This window comes from Sminthopsis crassicaudata, chromosome 3, assembly GCF_048593235.1.
Source record: "Sminthopsis crassicaudata isolate SCR6 chromosome 3, ASM4859323v1, whole genome shotgun sequence".
Lineage (NCBI taxonomy): Eukaryota > Metazoa > Chordata > Mammalia > Dasyuromorphia > Dasyuridae > Sminthopsis > Sminthopsis crassicaudata.
In genome coordinates, this window is record NC_133619.1 from 491,293,016 (window position 1) to 491,308,696 (window position 15,681).

The following is a 15,681-nucleotide window of genomic DNA, read 5'->3' on the forward strand; positions in this document are numbered from 1 at the left end:
TCCCTCTCTACACTCAGTAAAAACTCATCCATCCTCATGACTTTGATGATCATCTCAAAGCAAACAATTCCCTAATCTGCATCTTTACTTTCTAACCTTTTGCCAAAGCTTCAGTTTGACATTTACCAAATTCCTGCTGGTTATTTCTATGCAGATATTCTGCTAGAACTTCAAACTTGACAAATCCCAAACACTAAAACAAACTCAGCATCTCCTCCTCCAAATAAGCCCTTTTTCTAAAGTTCCATAGCTTTATTGTTGGAGCCATCACTCTTCAGTCTTCTCCAATGTATTGCTACAAGTCATTTAAAATTATTTTCTTCCTTTTATCTCTCACATTCCAAAATCTTTATCTATGGAGGGGAGAATATCTTCCTCACTGTGTCCTCTCTATTTCCATTGCAACTACCCATGTTTGGACATTAATTCTTCTAATGTGCTTTATAATAGCCATTTAAATGGACTTCGTGACTATTCTTTATGCATCCCTCACACTTCTGAGAATAGGCAGGGAGGAAACGGACAGAGCACTGGGTCTAAAGTCAGGAGGAACTGAATTCAAATCCAGCCTCATAAGCTTTCTAGTTATGTGTCCCTGGAAAAGGCACTTAACTTGTGTTTGCATTTTCTCAAATATAAAATGGAGCTTCTAATTCTACCTATCTCAGAGGGTTGTTATGATCAAAAGTGATATTTGTAAAATTCTTAGCATGATGCCTGGCACATATAGATTTTTAATAAATGTTTATTCCCTTCTACTCAAATAAACTTCCTATCACACTGATTCTTGTTATTTTGTTGTCAAAAACCTTCAGTGACTCCTTATTTCCCACCATATAAAATATAGAGTCATGGTTCAGACATTTAAGGCTTTCCATGACCTAGCTCTTATTTTCATTACCAATTTTGTCTCGCATTATTCCCCTTCCATATTTTACATTTCATCCAACCTGGATTATTTTGCATCCTTATTCTTATGTCCTCTTCCATCTTGTACCAAGATGGAATATATTCCATTATAGAATAATATTCCATTATAACCACATACAACAATTTGTTTGCCATTCCCCAAATTGTGCTATGTGGTTATAATGGAATATTATTTCAATAAGAAATTTTGAGCAGAATTCTCTCAGAAAAACCTGGAAAGGCTTACATGAACTGATAAAAAGTGAAATGTATTGTGTGCAAAGTAACAGAAATATTGTAAGATGATCAACTATAAATGGCTTAGATATTCTCAATAATACAAGGTTCCAAGACGAGACTGAGAGACTTATGATGAAAAACGCTACTATCCCCAGGGAAAGAACTGATGGTGTCTGAATACAGATTGAAGCAAATATTTTTACTTTTTCTATTTTCCTTAAGGTTCTTTTTTGGGAGGGGTTCTGTGTTTTCTTCCACAAGATGACTATTTTGCAGGACTACACATGTGTAGCAGAATATCTGCATAGAAATAAAACAGAAGAAATTTGGTAAATATAGAACTTGAGCTCCTGTGAAAGGTTGGAAAGTAGAGATGCAGATTTAAGAATCATTTGCATTGAGGTGATAATTAAAGTCATGAATGTGAATGAGTTTTTATTGAGTGTAGAAAAGGAAGTGAAGAGGTACTAGAATAGAAACTTTAGGGATATCCTTGTTTAAGGGACCAGAAGAGGATTAACCAAACTAGAGAGAAAGATGGAGCAATCAAAAAGATAGGAAGAGAAGAGTGTTCTGAAACATCTGGGAGAAGTATTTTAAGTAGGAAAAAATGGTCCAGTGTCTGTGATCCACTTATAAATGAGATAACAAGGTAGACCAGGACAGGAAAAAAAATTTGATAAGTAGCCTTCTGGTCATTAATTTCCTAGAGAGAGCTTTTTTTAATTCTTACATCACAAGATTGTTGTGAGGATCAAATGGAATAATATGTCTAAAGTGCTTACTGTAGAGCCTGAAACACAGTAGGAACTGTATAAATACTTATTTCCTTCCGTAGAAGAAAGACAGAAGGAGTGGGAGGGAAGCAAAATTGTAAGAACCTGAAGAATAGATAGTGAGATTGTAGTACAAAAAATGAATGTAGATATTTTTTGGAAATATACATTTGGAAGAAAGGTAAATGAGAGGCTCATAGCTTCAGTCAATGGTCTCCAGATCTTTTTGATCATCTGGTTTAAGAGAATAGGAATATCAAGTAGGATAGTTAATTGGAACGCAAAACACATAAAGAGGATAAATATGAAATCATACTGGAGAGGTATTTTGAAGCCAGAATGCAAAGAGTCTTCGGAACCAAAGTAAGGAATTTCTATTTTTCCTAGAGGAAATAGGGAGCCATTCAAATTCATTGAGCAAGAGAATGACATGATCAACCTAGTATATAAGGAAGGTTATTTTGTTAGGCTATAAACAGGAAACTAGAAATTCAATTACTAAGTTGTTGAAATAGTCCATGTGAGAGGTGATAAGGTCCTGAATTCACATGGTGACTGAATAGAAAGAAGTATACAGAAGTCAGAGAGATTGTGGTGGTAGCAAGTTACTTAACAAGGAGTTCATTGAAACTGGAAATTCGTACAAACTGATGTAAGACTTGAGAGAGAGAGAGAGAGACAGAGAGAGAGAGAGAGAGAGAGAGAGAGAGAGAGACAGAGACAGAGAGACAGAGAGAGAGACAGAGAGAGAGAGAGAGAGACAGACAGACAGACAGACAGAGACAGAGAGACAGAGACAGAGAGACAGAGACAGAGAGAGAGAGACAGAGAGACAGAGAGAGAGACAGAGAGACAGAGACAGAGAGACAGAGAGAGAGTCAGAGAGAGAGAAAGAGAGAGAAACAGAGAGAGAGAGACAGGAGACAGGGAGGGAGACAGGGAGAGAAAGAGAGGTGAGGGACGAGGAGAATAGGAGGGGCAGTCTAGGTTTGTGTCTAGACTTGGCTTTTACCCCAGCTGTATCTGTTTCTCTTCCTCTCTTTTCTTTCTCTCTCTCTGTGTCTCTCTTCTTCTCTTTTTTTCTCTTTCTCTGTGTCCCTATCTCTATCTCTCTGTCCTTCTCTCTTTCTTTCTGTCTTTGTCTCTGTCTGTCTGTCTCTGTCTCCTCTAGCTATCCTCTCTTCTCTAGTTTCCTTTTGAAGTATGACATTGTCCTAATTAGGAATTCCACCCAAGTGTTCATTGAGTGTGTATATATATATATATATATATATATATATATATATATATATATATATATATATATATATAATTTTTTTAAAAAATCAAGTAAGGATACTTTAAGCTCCTTACTTAAACATCCTTAAGGATATATTCAGGTTCAGAAATCTAAGTAAAATTCAATTATTATAAATATCTATTAGAAAATACAAAGTTCTAAATAAGAAAGCTATTTTTGTTTGGCTGTTTGTCCTAGTTGGATGCCTTATTCAAACAACACATTATTAATGTTTTCAAAATATCATGTTCAAATAATAATCCTTTCGTGACTCATTCTATACCAGCAATAATAAAAAGTTGATTACCTGTCGCGTAGATAGTAATTGGAATTTTTGTTCCACTCTCAAGTTTCAAGTTCTTCTCAACATCTCTTACCCTTTGTAACTTCAGAAAATTCTCCAAATTCAAGGTACCTCTGCTTACATTCCTCAATTCTCCGTCATATCCAAACTGCACCAAGAGCTAGGAGGAAGAAAGGATCAGTAACATAGACTCTGATTCTTGAATAGAGACCTTGTTTATAGAATTAGGCCCTAAAGGTGTTCTAAATACTATTTTAAGACCTCTATGTAAAGATTGCTTGTCCTCTGGGAGTTTACAATCTGAAAAAAATGTACAAGTACAGAGAATTACGGGATTAGATTTAGTGTACATGGTGTACATGGTGGTGGTGGCTGTGGTGGAAAGATTTCTAGTTGGGGAGCAAGATCATATAAACTTCAAGGTTTCCAATCAATATCTGCATTGCGATTAGATGTCAGTAACAGTGTGGTATAATGGAAAGAACATTAGACTTGAGTCTGAAAATCTGAATTTAAGTACCAACTCCCCTCCTTGTTTGCAAATTGGCTTTGGGGACTTCACACATTTTCCTCTGTAAAACAAAGATATGGATGATCTTTAAAGTTTCTGGCTCTGAATTCTATGATTTTATTTTCTTTCCTAGGGAACATCATCTATCTTCCCTTCCTACCATCTCTCTTGATTTTCCTGGTTGATGTAGGATGATCACCCAAGTATAGGGACCAAATCTATTTTCATTAATGTAGGCTACTCATGAATAAAGAAACCCTCTGCCAATATGGATGGGCCATCACCTTCTCTTCAACTTATAGACTTGGAAATCTGCCCAGAATCACATACCTGGCATGTACCAAAATTCAGAATTGAACTCAGGACTTTATGTTTTCTAGGGAATTTTCTTTATCCATTCTGACCTTCATATAAGTCAGTTCATTTTCCAGGTGCTGAGTTATTAAAGTTCACTGCACTCGGTGCAGATTGCCCCCATTCACAGGTTTCTCATTAAATGCCAAATAAGTACAGCACTGTGAGGCAATAATCGTAGGTTCTAGATAGAAGTTAATTTATTAATTTATTTTAAATTTATTCTCTTAATTACTGTGAACACTTACTTCATCTGAAAAAAATCTGTTAATGACCTGAAGACAGGGGGTAATACCACTAGGCCTGAAGTCAAAAAGACTCAGATATAAACTGACTGTATGATTCTGGGAAAATTATTTAAACACCTTTTTGCCTCAGTATCCTTTTCTGTCAGGTTCTTTATTTTTATTATCCCTCCTTTCCCTTTCCTCTTTGTTTTCTTTCCCCTTCTTCTCATTTTCTTTCCCTTTTCCTTTTCCCTTTCTTCTTCCATTTTCCATTTCCCTTTCCTTTTCCTCCTTCCCCCCCATTTCCCTTCTCCTTTCTTTTCTTCCCAATTCTAAGATCTATGGTGGTTATTATAATAAAGGCTAGATCAGGTCAGGGGTTGAAGATTAATTGCTTATACAACCTCCCCTAGGAAAACAATTGAGCAAGTTTATAATTTTCTTTCATTGTAGCAATAATTTTAATTAGGAGCCCCAGAAACCAGAAAGTCATAAGAGGAGAGTATATGATTTGGGGTAGATTTAAGCTTTATTTGAAAGTGAAAGTTTCTCTATATCTTTCCAAATCCTTTAGACTCACCCCACCTTCATATTGGGTAAATGGAAAAAAACAAAACAAAACAAAACAAAAAAACACAACTGTTTGCCATGTTTTCATTCTCTCAGCTGGTAAAATTAAATCTTAAATAAAAAATAACTATAAAATGAATACATCCCAAAGTTCTATTTTAAATAGAATCCAAATGTATCATCAGTGTTTAGCTCTCTTTTTAAGAAATTCACTGTATTAGGTTACCAGAGGGGAAAAGTTCCTTGTAATCTTTTCAGCTGTGTGTTACCTCTGAGTTTACCTAGTGGAATTATTTTCCCTTTCAAATTCGGTTACATGTGTGAGACCCTATGGAAAAGATTCCATGGTTTATGTAGATGTTATAATCAGTCCACCCTTTCTCGATTCCCATTTATGGATCTCCCAGAACCAAAGTGGGGGAATTGGTCCATAATTCTATAAAGACAGCATTTTCCCCTTTCTCTTCTTTAAGTAATAATAATAATGCTAATTATAATAATAAAAGATGGAATTCTTAGTGCCTTAGTTATCACTCTCCACATTTTCTACTGAAAGGACAAGGGACTGAGATGTGAGAATTAGATTTGAGTGTCTACATACAAGAGCTCCTAGGATATTATCTTTTATTTGAGCTCTTATGTACCTTAAGTTATCCCTCACAATAATCTTTCCAGGAAGGCAAGATGTACAAAAATCACACATCCTTGAATATATTTTCTTTTTATTCTTTTCCTTCATTATCATAGAAAACTTTCCCACAGGGGCACTGAAGTATGTCCAAACCCTTATACAATGCTGTCTTCTTAGGTAAATGATAATATATTCTTCTTGCTTGTACCAAAAAAAAGTAATTTTATCTACAATGATCCTCTGCTTAGAAAGATGGTTTACTGCTTTTAGTGCATACTGAGGATATTGTCCAGTTCTGACATGGATCCCAGGCCTCCTGTGTTTCTTTGTCTAGCTTGTTCATGGAAATCTTAACCATTTCCTAAAACAGGTAGCAGGTGGATTTTAACAAACTCCACAGTGTTCACCCAATTTTTAAAAAAAAATCAGCAGAAAAATACACAACTCACATCAAAGTAGAAGCTGAGCCCGGATGTTTAGAAATGGAAGATCAGCACATCAGTGAGAAAGAAAAATGCTATGAAATTTCCAAGGCAGCTGTTCTGTCTTCCTGTGGGAGAAACCAACTTGTTGCTGAGATTTTCAGAGGAGGGGCTTTCCTCCCTGCACTTCTCTATGCACACCTGGCTATGACAGTCTGCTGAGTATTTTCTAGATTGGGAAGTTGTGACTACTCCCAGGGTGCCCACTGATGCTTTGAGCTTGTTGGCTTGTCCTGACACTCTTAAAGGGCAGTGAGGACCAAGAGAGCTTGGCTGAAACTCTACACTTTAATCACTAGACAATTAGAGCATCTTCCAGTGTTGTAATCAGAGTCCTTGTTCCTGGGACAAAGCCACATGAGGAAGTGTGGTCCTGCTGGTGCAGAAGACAGTCTCATGGATAATCAGGATGAGAGAGGGATGGGGATACTTTGGATAATCAAGATGAGAGAGGGATGGGGATACTGTTAAAAAAAACTCTTAGGGAAGGGAAATGATGTTCAGATTACAGGACCTGAGGTTGACAGCCCAGAGATGGTTGGACTACAGAGGACTATAAGGAGATAGAAAAAACTAGTTATTGTAGAAAACAAATGTATCTTAGAAGATGTTGGAAGCCTGAGGCTCTCTGCCAGCCATTCTTTTCCCTTCTGATGTGGGAAAAGACTTCTTGAGTTGAAGATCTCTAAATTATTGATCAAGAGATTTTAATCTATGCCTAAAGATTTACTCATTCAAAATCTGCTCAATGAAGAGAAAAGAGCTAGTGTTATAATTTCTGCACTCTACCTTTGGGGGGATTATCCAGTCCTTTTTTATAAAGCCCAACCAGTGGGCTAAGCAGAATTTGTTATTAAAAATAAGCTTTTGTTGCCCATAAATCTGATTTTTCTTCTCTGTTACAAGGAAGATAATCTACCCATATCACACTCAAGTCTTCTCTATCTCTGTTTATGCTAAGTTAATATATTTAGGATCTACAAATTCCCCTTTACAGCGTGTCGAATTTAACCTGCTCAATGCTAATCATAGTTTTGAGAGTACAGTTCTTATTATATGCTTTCCTTTAAAAATTGTTAATCTGTGGTTTTGCACATTTCCTGTCAATCTATAATTAAATCATATGAAAACACACTGATTTTACATCATTATAAGAAAGGTGTGCTTTGCTATCTTTAATGCCTGTGGCTCTCCAGCATTCATTATTTAATTGCCAGACATTTTTACTATCACTTCGTATGGTGTTATCTAAATTAATTGTGAACTTTAATATACTGGGATCTGAAAAGAAGATCAGCTGTCTATTCCATAAAGGAGAAGCAGAAAATGGAATAGACCAATTCCATGTTAACAGCTTAATATTCTTTGGTAGTTAGGAACATAACCTGAGCATTTAGAGAAGTGACCCTTCTGGATATTTATAAAGGTTTGATAATGGTGTCCTCCAAAAATGAAATGCCACATAGTCAGTTATGTAGGGGAAAGAGGGAGTTCTCATTCAATAGACTTTTGGTGCTTTAGTTTTTAAATCCATTTTAAGATGGTAATGTTGTGGTATAAAGAGTGGTTCCCTAAAATGGGGTCTAGACACCTGCCTCCTACATCAGAGAATGTTGCTGTAAGACACTGACCCAGGTTGGAAGAGGGAAAGAGGAATAACTGGAGGGAACATACATAATAAATGACGTGTGTTCAGCTTACTACCAAGGAGAGCTATCTAGCTAGAGGCACAGAATAGGTGAAAAAATTGTATGTACTGAATCAACTATGGAGATGAGAAGAAAGGTACAAAGGGAATTGTGGGAGTCTGTCCCATCCTAACAGGGATAAGTATTCGCTGATGTAAATAAAAGGCAGTGTGGTCCAGTGGAAAGAACATTGAACTTAGGAATCCTAGCTGTTCTACTCACCAGCTCGGTGACATTGGAGAGAATCAAGAAAACACTTTGTGCCATAGTTTCTTAATCTGTACTAGCTGTGTGATCCTGGGCAAGTCACATAATCTGGTATCAGTTTACTCATCTATAAAATGAGATGGAGAAAGAAATGGAAAACTAGACCCTTACCCCCAACCAAAATGAAACCACAGTGAGTTAGACATGACCAAAATGATTCAACAACAAAAAAGTGAATTAATAATATACCATACCAAAAAATACTCCCATGTCTTTGTTTCTCAGGCTGTTCTTAGGATGTCCTTCTTCTTCCCTCTATCTGTGGCATTCTCTCTTTTACTTTTTTATCTTTTTCATTATTAAACTTTTTCATCTTCAAAACATGCATAGATGGTTTTCAACATTCACTCTTGCAAAATCTTATGTTCTAAATTATTTCCCTTCCTTCCTCCCATGTCCTCCTCTAGATGGCAAATAATCCAATATGTGTTAAACATGTACAATTCACATAAAATAGGTATATTTCCACAATTGTTGCATAAGAAAAATCAGATCAAAAAGGGGAAAAATGAGAAAGAAAACAATGCAAGCAAACAACCAAAAAAATGAAAATACATGTGATCCACACTCAGTCCCCACAGTTCTCTCTATTTTGGAACTAGCCTGAATCACCTTGCTGTTGAAAACAGCCACATCCATCAGAATTGATCATTGTATTACCTTGCTGTTGCCATGTACAGTGTTCTCTTGGTCCTGCTCATTTCACTCAGCATAAGTTCATGTAAGTCTCTCCAGGCCTTTCTCAAATCATCCTGTGATCATTTCTTCTAGAACAATAATATTCTATAACATTCATATACCATAATTTATTCAGCCGTTCTCCAATTGAGGGGCATCCACTCAGTTTCCAGTTTCTAGCCACTACAAAAAGGGCTGCCACAAACATTTTTGCATGTGTAGGTTTCTTTCTTTCCTTTAAGATCTATTTGGAATCTAAGTCCAGTAGAAACACTGCTGAATCAAAGAGTATGCACAATTTTATAGCCCTTTGGGCATAGGTCCATATCACTCTCCAGAATGGCTGAATCAGTTCACAACTCCAGTGTATCAGTGTCCCAGTTTTCCCACATCCCCTCCAACATTCACCATTATCTTTTCCTGTCATCCTAGCCAATCTAAAAGGTATGTAAGTGGTACCTTAGAGTTGTCTTAATTTCCATTTCTCTGATCAATAGTGATTTAGAGTGCCTTTTCATATGACTAGGAATGATTTAAATTTCTTCATCTGAAAATTGTCTGTTCATATCCTTTGACCATTTATCAATTGGAGAATGGCTTGAGAAATTCCATCTTTTAAATCAACTGGAATGTTACCTTTTCCAGGAAAGCTCCTATCATCTCCCCCACCTTATCTCAACACACTAACTTTTGTTCCATTAGATCTCACACATTTCTTTATTTGCACCTCTCCTAAGAGCGTATATATTATATATCATTTTGTATTGTAGTTATTTGTATATGTGACATAATCTCATAGACTGTAAGCTCCATGAGTAGAAATAACTGCCTTACTTAAATTATGTATTTCCCTTGGGGCCTATTGTAATTATCTGGATATGGTAGGTGCTAAGAAATATTTATTGAACTAAATTGATTTGAACTGAAAGGTTTTATAAATGCAAAATGTGTGAGAAAGATCTTAACATAGAGACCTCTCTATTCCTATCATGGATTATGATTTGATTTAGTAGATGAGTTTTGAATCATAAGCTCTGATCCACCCAAGGTCACATGATTACTAAGTATCATAGTTGGAATTTGAATTTATACCTTCCTAACTTCCAATCAAGTCCATTATTTCTATATTTTCCTTATAGAAATAAAATGTATTTTAAAGGACCTTGCTGGGATGGATGAGGGAGAGGAATAGATCATAGAACTTTTGTCATTTTTCTCTCCCAACCAGAGATTGGCAGCTGGAGACAGGGACACAGGCTTTCCTGGTTTCATTTCCTACTTTTGCCATCAAGTAGTTATTTCTGTCCATGGCTAGTCCCTTCCTGTTGCCTCATTTTACCTCTTTTGTGAACTAAGGACTATTAATACTTTCCTCACAGAGAAGTTGTAAGAACTAATTATCTGATGCCTACAAAGCCATCTGAGTTCGTTGGCTCTGAGATGTGCCATGAAGTCTCTTTGCTTCTCAAAAGCCTTGATTGCTTCCGGCACATTTTTCCCTTTCTGTTTTTGTGGGATTGCTACAGAAATTCATCCCAGTGCCTCGTTTTCCCATAGCATATTACACACTAATCATCTGGCACCTGGGAGGAGCACTGCCAGCCATCTCTGAAGTTCAGTCTGATTCATTCAGACAGATGTGCACCCACAGACCGGAATGAGGGGCATTTCTTCCACTCTAACTATGATGGGGACAGATCCCTAGGTCGGGATTCTTGAATGAGAAGAAAATCAACTTTTTTTTTTTCATCCTGTTTTAAAGTAATCAAACCATACTTTCGTTCCTTGGGACATTACATTTTCAATACTTGTCAGAGTCGATTAATGGTGAGTTTTCTCCTTGCCTGTTTTCAGAGGAAAAATTAATAGTAGATATTCAAGGCTCTCTCCTGATCCTGTATTCTTTTGCAAGGCAGAAAGCAGGGATGTCAGATTTAGAAAATGCTTATCAAGCTTCCAAATCTCATTTGCTGTGGTGGCAAAAGATGGCAAATGTGATTGTAAATAGCAGGAGGATCGAATGTTTGAAGAACAAGATATGGTGTGGTAGAATGAGCCCAAGAATGGACCAAGATTAAAGAGGCCCAGGTTTTTGTCTCTGTTTTGCTATTTAATAGCTGTGAATTTGGAACAGTCACAACTTTAATAGGTCTCAGGGAATGATAAAAGACCAAATATACTATCTAGATTAATTTGAATTTGAACAGAAAACTTCTCTCCCCTCTGACACTCTCCAAAGCCTAGCGTTCATCCAACTCCACTTTGAAGATGTCCAGTGTGGGGGAGACTCATTATCTGGTAAGGCAGATTGATCCACTTTGAGACGCTTTAATTATTAGAATATTTGTTCTTTGCATCTAGCTGAAATCTACCTCTCATTTTTATTCTTTGCAAAACTGAAATACTGATTGTTATCCTACTTTCCTCACCAGCTTTTACAAGGATGAAATGCAATATTTGTCAAAGTGCTTTATAAATCTTAAAGTGCTATACAAATATAAGATAGTATTATTGTTATCAGAAGGAACTGAATCATTTCTCCCCAGCTGAATGTTCTTTCTTACTCACTCAGTAATATATTAGAATTTGTTGCCTCCTTAAGGCAGTTTTTCCTGATTGGTCCCATGGGAATAGTCAAGGTTTAGGGCAGTTAAAGTATTAAATTCACACTAAATTGGCATTTACTTGTTTGCACACCCTTTTTGAGTGTTCTCCTGATGCCCAGGTGCTAGCTCTCTGCATAAGCTAAAAATTGGAGCCATAGGCACAGCATCACAAAATCTCAGAGTAGAAGGGCCCTCAGACACCTTTTAGTCCAATCTCCAGCTGAACAAGAACAAGATAACATCTTGACAAATTGCCATCCTATCTTCAAAGATTCACAATGAGGAATACGTCTAATTCCACTCCCTTGGGAGTGGGAAGGAGAATTTGTAATCAAAACAGGGGGGGGAGTTTAAAATTTGTTTTAATACCCAATTAGCGAGAAATAAAATATTATGAATTTTTTTAAAAAGAAAGATCTAATTAGAAAGGATTTCTTCCCTCATGCTCTTCCCTATGAAGCCTAAATCTGCTTCTTTGCAACTTTTAATCCTCTAGCACCAAAAAGAATATTCAAATTCACTTCAAATGACCCTTTCAATATACTTTCATGTCCATTCTCCATTCATTCCCTTTCTCAGCCCAAACCTCTTCAGTTTAGGTCAATTTTAGTTGATCTTCATTTGAAATGATCTTAAGGCCCTTTACCTTTCTGGTTGGCATCTTCTGGATGTGCTCCAATTTATAATGTCTTAACCTACAGTGCAGAGATCAGAATGACACACAACACTGTAGGTCTGACTATGGCAGAATACATCAGAATTATGATCCCCTTAAGTCTGGCCTCAATATTTCTTAGATTTCTTGGCTGCCATTTCACAATGTTGATCCATATTGATCTTGACATCAACTAAAACTATCAGCTATTTTTCAGACAAATTGTTCTCTACTCCTAAGTCACCTGTCTTATATTTGTGAAGTTTTTTTTTAACCTATAGAATATGCTGTATAAAAATGCCAAGGGACTCTCGAACTCAGAGTTACCCATGAAACAACTCTTATTCTAATGATTCTCAAATAGTCATGCTTCTGCTGGAAGGCCGAATTGCCAGACCAGTTCTGCTTAGGGAATTTTAAAAAAATCATCCTTCTTGATTGCCCTTGAACTTGACCTTCAGGGTAAGCACAAATACATGTCTCCTACAACCATGTGCTTCTGCTGAGAGTCTGTTGTCCTTCCTTCTTTAAAATGACAAAGACATCTAGGAGATGACACCCAGACATGAAAGTGAATCGGTTTAAGTGAGGGACGGACATGCAAGTCACCTGCCTCACTTTCCTTTCACCTTGGACCCTCCATGGTCCAGGGCAAGATACAGATCGGGACAACTGGAGATGGTGTAGGACACAGTGGAGATCTCAGTCTTCTTAAGCTAGATTTTTAACAGGTCTGTCTGACTGAGGCAAGATCCAATCAGTGAGTAAGACTAGGTAAGACATGAGGCAGAGGGTGTTCTCTCTTATCTAATTAAAAAAAAAATCAGTATGAGAGAGGGAGAACCTCAGGGTTTCTGACAAACAAACAATTATATTTACATTCACTCTGAGCCAATCAAGGCACAGGCAATGACCTAATGGGGTCAATGACCTGGGACCTATTGTTAGCCAGTCAGTGTGGGCCTGAGCTGGGAGGCACAACTACATCTTCTGGTAGAGTGAGAGAGGGGCAGGACAGAACTTCTTCAACTCCCAGCATTTCCTATACAGTTTGTGAAAGAGAGGGTCTTGAAAGGTAAGAATGTTGTCAGTTGGCTTTTATAGGACAGAGGGAGGGAGGGAGGGAGGGAGAAAGGGAGGGAGGAAGGAAGGAATAAGGGAAGGAAGGAGGGAAGGAAAGAAAGGAGGGAAGGAGGGAAAGGGAAAGAGGGAAGGAAGGAGGGAAAGAGGGAAGGAAGGAAGGAGGGAAGGAGGGAAGAAGGGAAGGAAGGAAGGAGGAAGGGAGGGAGGGAAAAAGGGAGGGGAAGGAGGGAGGGAGGGAAGGAAGGAGGGAGGAAAGAAAGGAAGGGGGAGAGAGGGAGGAGGGAGGGAAGGAAAGGTGTTAGTATGTAAGTAAGAGGATCATTAGGGATGATTAGATGTTGTTGGAATTGGCAGGGACACATTTTGTTTATGTCTCAAGGCTCAAACACATCTTTTGCCCTCCCTCCTTTCTTACCACCCCCTCTAAAAAATTCTTGTATTGCATTATCTACAAAGTAAGAGTTCCTGAAATGTTTTCTCTTGTTTGACTCAGATAACTGAGCTTCTGACTTCTTAGAATTTCAATTCAATTAAATTCATTACACATTTATAAAATGCCTTCTATGTGATAGGCACTGTGCTAAGTGCTGGAGATACAAAAAGAGACAAAAGACAGATTCCAAGGATCTTACAATTTAATGGGGGTGATTATATGTAAGCAAAGTGAAAGAACAAATAGGAAATGATTTTAAAAGGAAAAACACTGGATTTAATAGGGATTAAGGAAGGCTTCCTGAAGAAGATGGGTTTTTAGCTGGCACTCAAAGGAAGCCAGGGAGATCAGTAGTCTGAGCAGAGGAGGGAGAATGTTCCAAGCATGGGGGCGACAATCAAATAGAATCTCTGGAGCCAAGAAATGGGATGTTTTGTTCACTGAGTGGTCAGGGGGCTGGTGTCATTGGATTAAAGAGTATGCATTAGGGAGTAGGGTGTAAGAAAACTGGGAAGGTGATTAAAGGCTTTGAATGTCAAACATTTGTGTTTGCTCCTGGAAACAATAGGAAACCACTGGAGTTTATAGTGTGATGTGTGTGTGTGTGTGTGTGTGTGTGTGTGTGTGTGTGTAAGAGACACATGATGGAAACTGTGTTTTGGAAAACTCACTTCACTAAATGTCTGTGTATGTAACAGGTAAGAATCCCAATCTTTTCCTTCCTGGGGGAGAGCTTTGCTTATGTTTGTCAGCATCTTCTATGAGAAAATGTTTGTTCTTAACATCCCACATGATGCGATTTACATTATAGCGTTTCCATCACTTGATAGGAGAATTTATCCCTATTGGATGCTTTCGAGAGATGATCTTTGCTTTCTGGAATCAGATTTTCCTTTGATTTTTTTTTTTTTTTTTTTTTTTTTTTTTTATAATTAGAGTCATAATTTTAAATAAAATAACAACTTAAATTTCCATAGAATTTTGTGATTTACATAGATCTTTCATAAGAATATTTTTTCTTTTTTTTTTTTTTTTTTTTTTTTTTTTTTTTTTTAATTTTTTTTATTATATATATATATATATATTTTATAATATTATCCCTTGTATTCATTTTTCCAAATTACCCCCCCTCCCTTATTCCCTCCCCCCGACGACAGGCAATACCATACATTTTACATGTGTTACAATATAGTCTAAGTAAAATACATGTGTGTGAATATCATTTTCTTGTTGCACAATAAACATTAGAATCCGAAGGTACATGCAACCTGGGCAGACAGATATTAGTGCTAACAATTTACATTCCCCTCCCAGTGTTTCTTCTCTGGGTGTATCTACCTCTGTCCATCATTGATCAACTGGAAGTGAGTTGGATCTTCTTTATGTTGAAGATTTCCACTTCCATCAGAATACATCCTCATACAGTATCGTTGTTGAAGTATACAGTGATCTTCTGGTTCTGCTCATTTCACTCAGCATCAGTTGATTTAAGTCTCTCCAGGCCTCTCTGTATTCCTCCTGCTGGTCATTTCTTACTGAGCAATAATATTCCATAACTTTCATATACCACAATTTACCCAACCATTCTCCAACTGATGGACATCCATTCATCTTCCAGTTTCTAGCTACAACAAAAAGAGCTGCCACAAACATTTTGGCACATATATGTCTCTTTCCGCTCTTTAGTATTTCTTTGGGATATAATCCCAGTAGTAGCGCTGCTGGGTCAAAGGGTATGCACAGTTTGATAACTTTTTGGGCATAATTCCAGATTGCTCTCCAGAATGGCTGGATTCTTTCACAACTCCACCAGCAATGCATTAGTGTCCCAATTTCCCCACATCCCCTCCAACATTTGTCATTATTTGTTCCTGTCATCTTAGCCAATCTGACAGGTGTGTAGTGGTATCTCAGAGTGGTCTTAATTTGCATTTCTCTGATCAGTAGTGATTTGGAACACTCTTTCATGTGAGTGGATATAGTTTCAA

The 15,681-nt window shown here is 37.2% G+C and overlaps 1 protein-coding gene and 1 long non-coding RNA gene across 3 annotated transcripts in view; both read left to right on the forward strand.

The window, feature by feature from the left end:
- OPCML (opioid binding protein/cell adhesion molecule like) overlaps positions 1-15,681 on the forward strand; it is a 1,489,737-nt gene that overhangs the window by 304,182 nt on the left and 1,169,874 nt on the right. The window lies entirely within an intron of this gene.
- The window catches only part of LOC141563126 (uncharacterized), a 207,909-nt gene continuing 195,497 nt past the window's right edge, over positions 3,270-15,681 (forward strand). The window contains exon 1 of the long non-coding RNA XR_012488339.1: positions 3,270-13,252. This is a non-coding gene — a long non-coding RNA (uncharacterized LOC141563126). The remainder of the gene's footprint in view (positions 13,253-15,681) is intronic.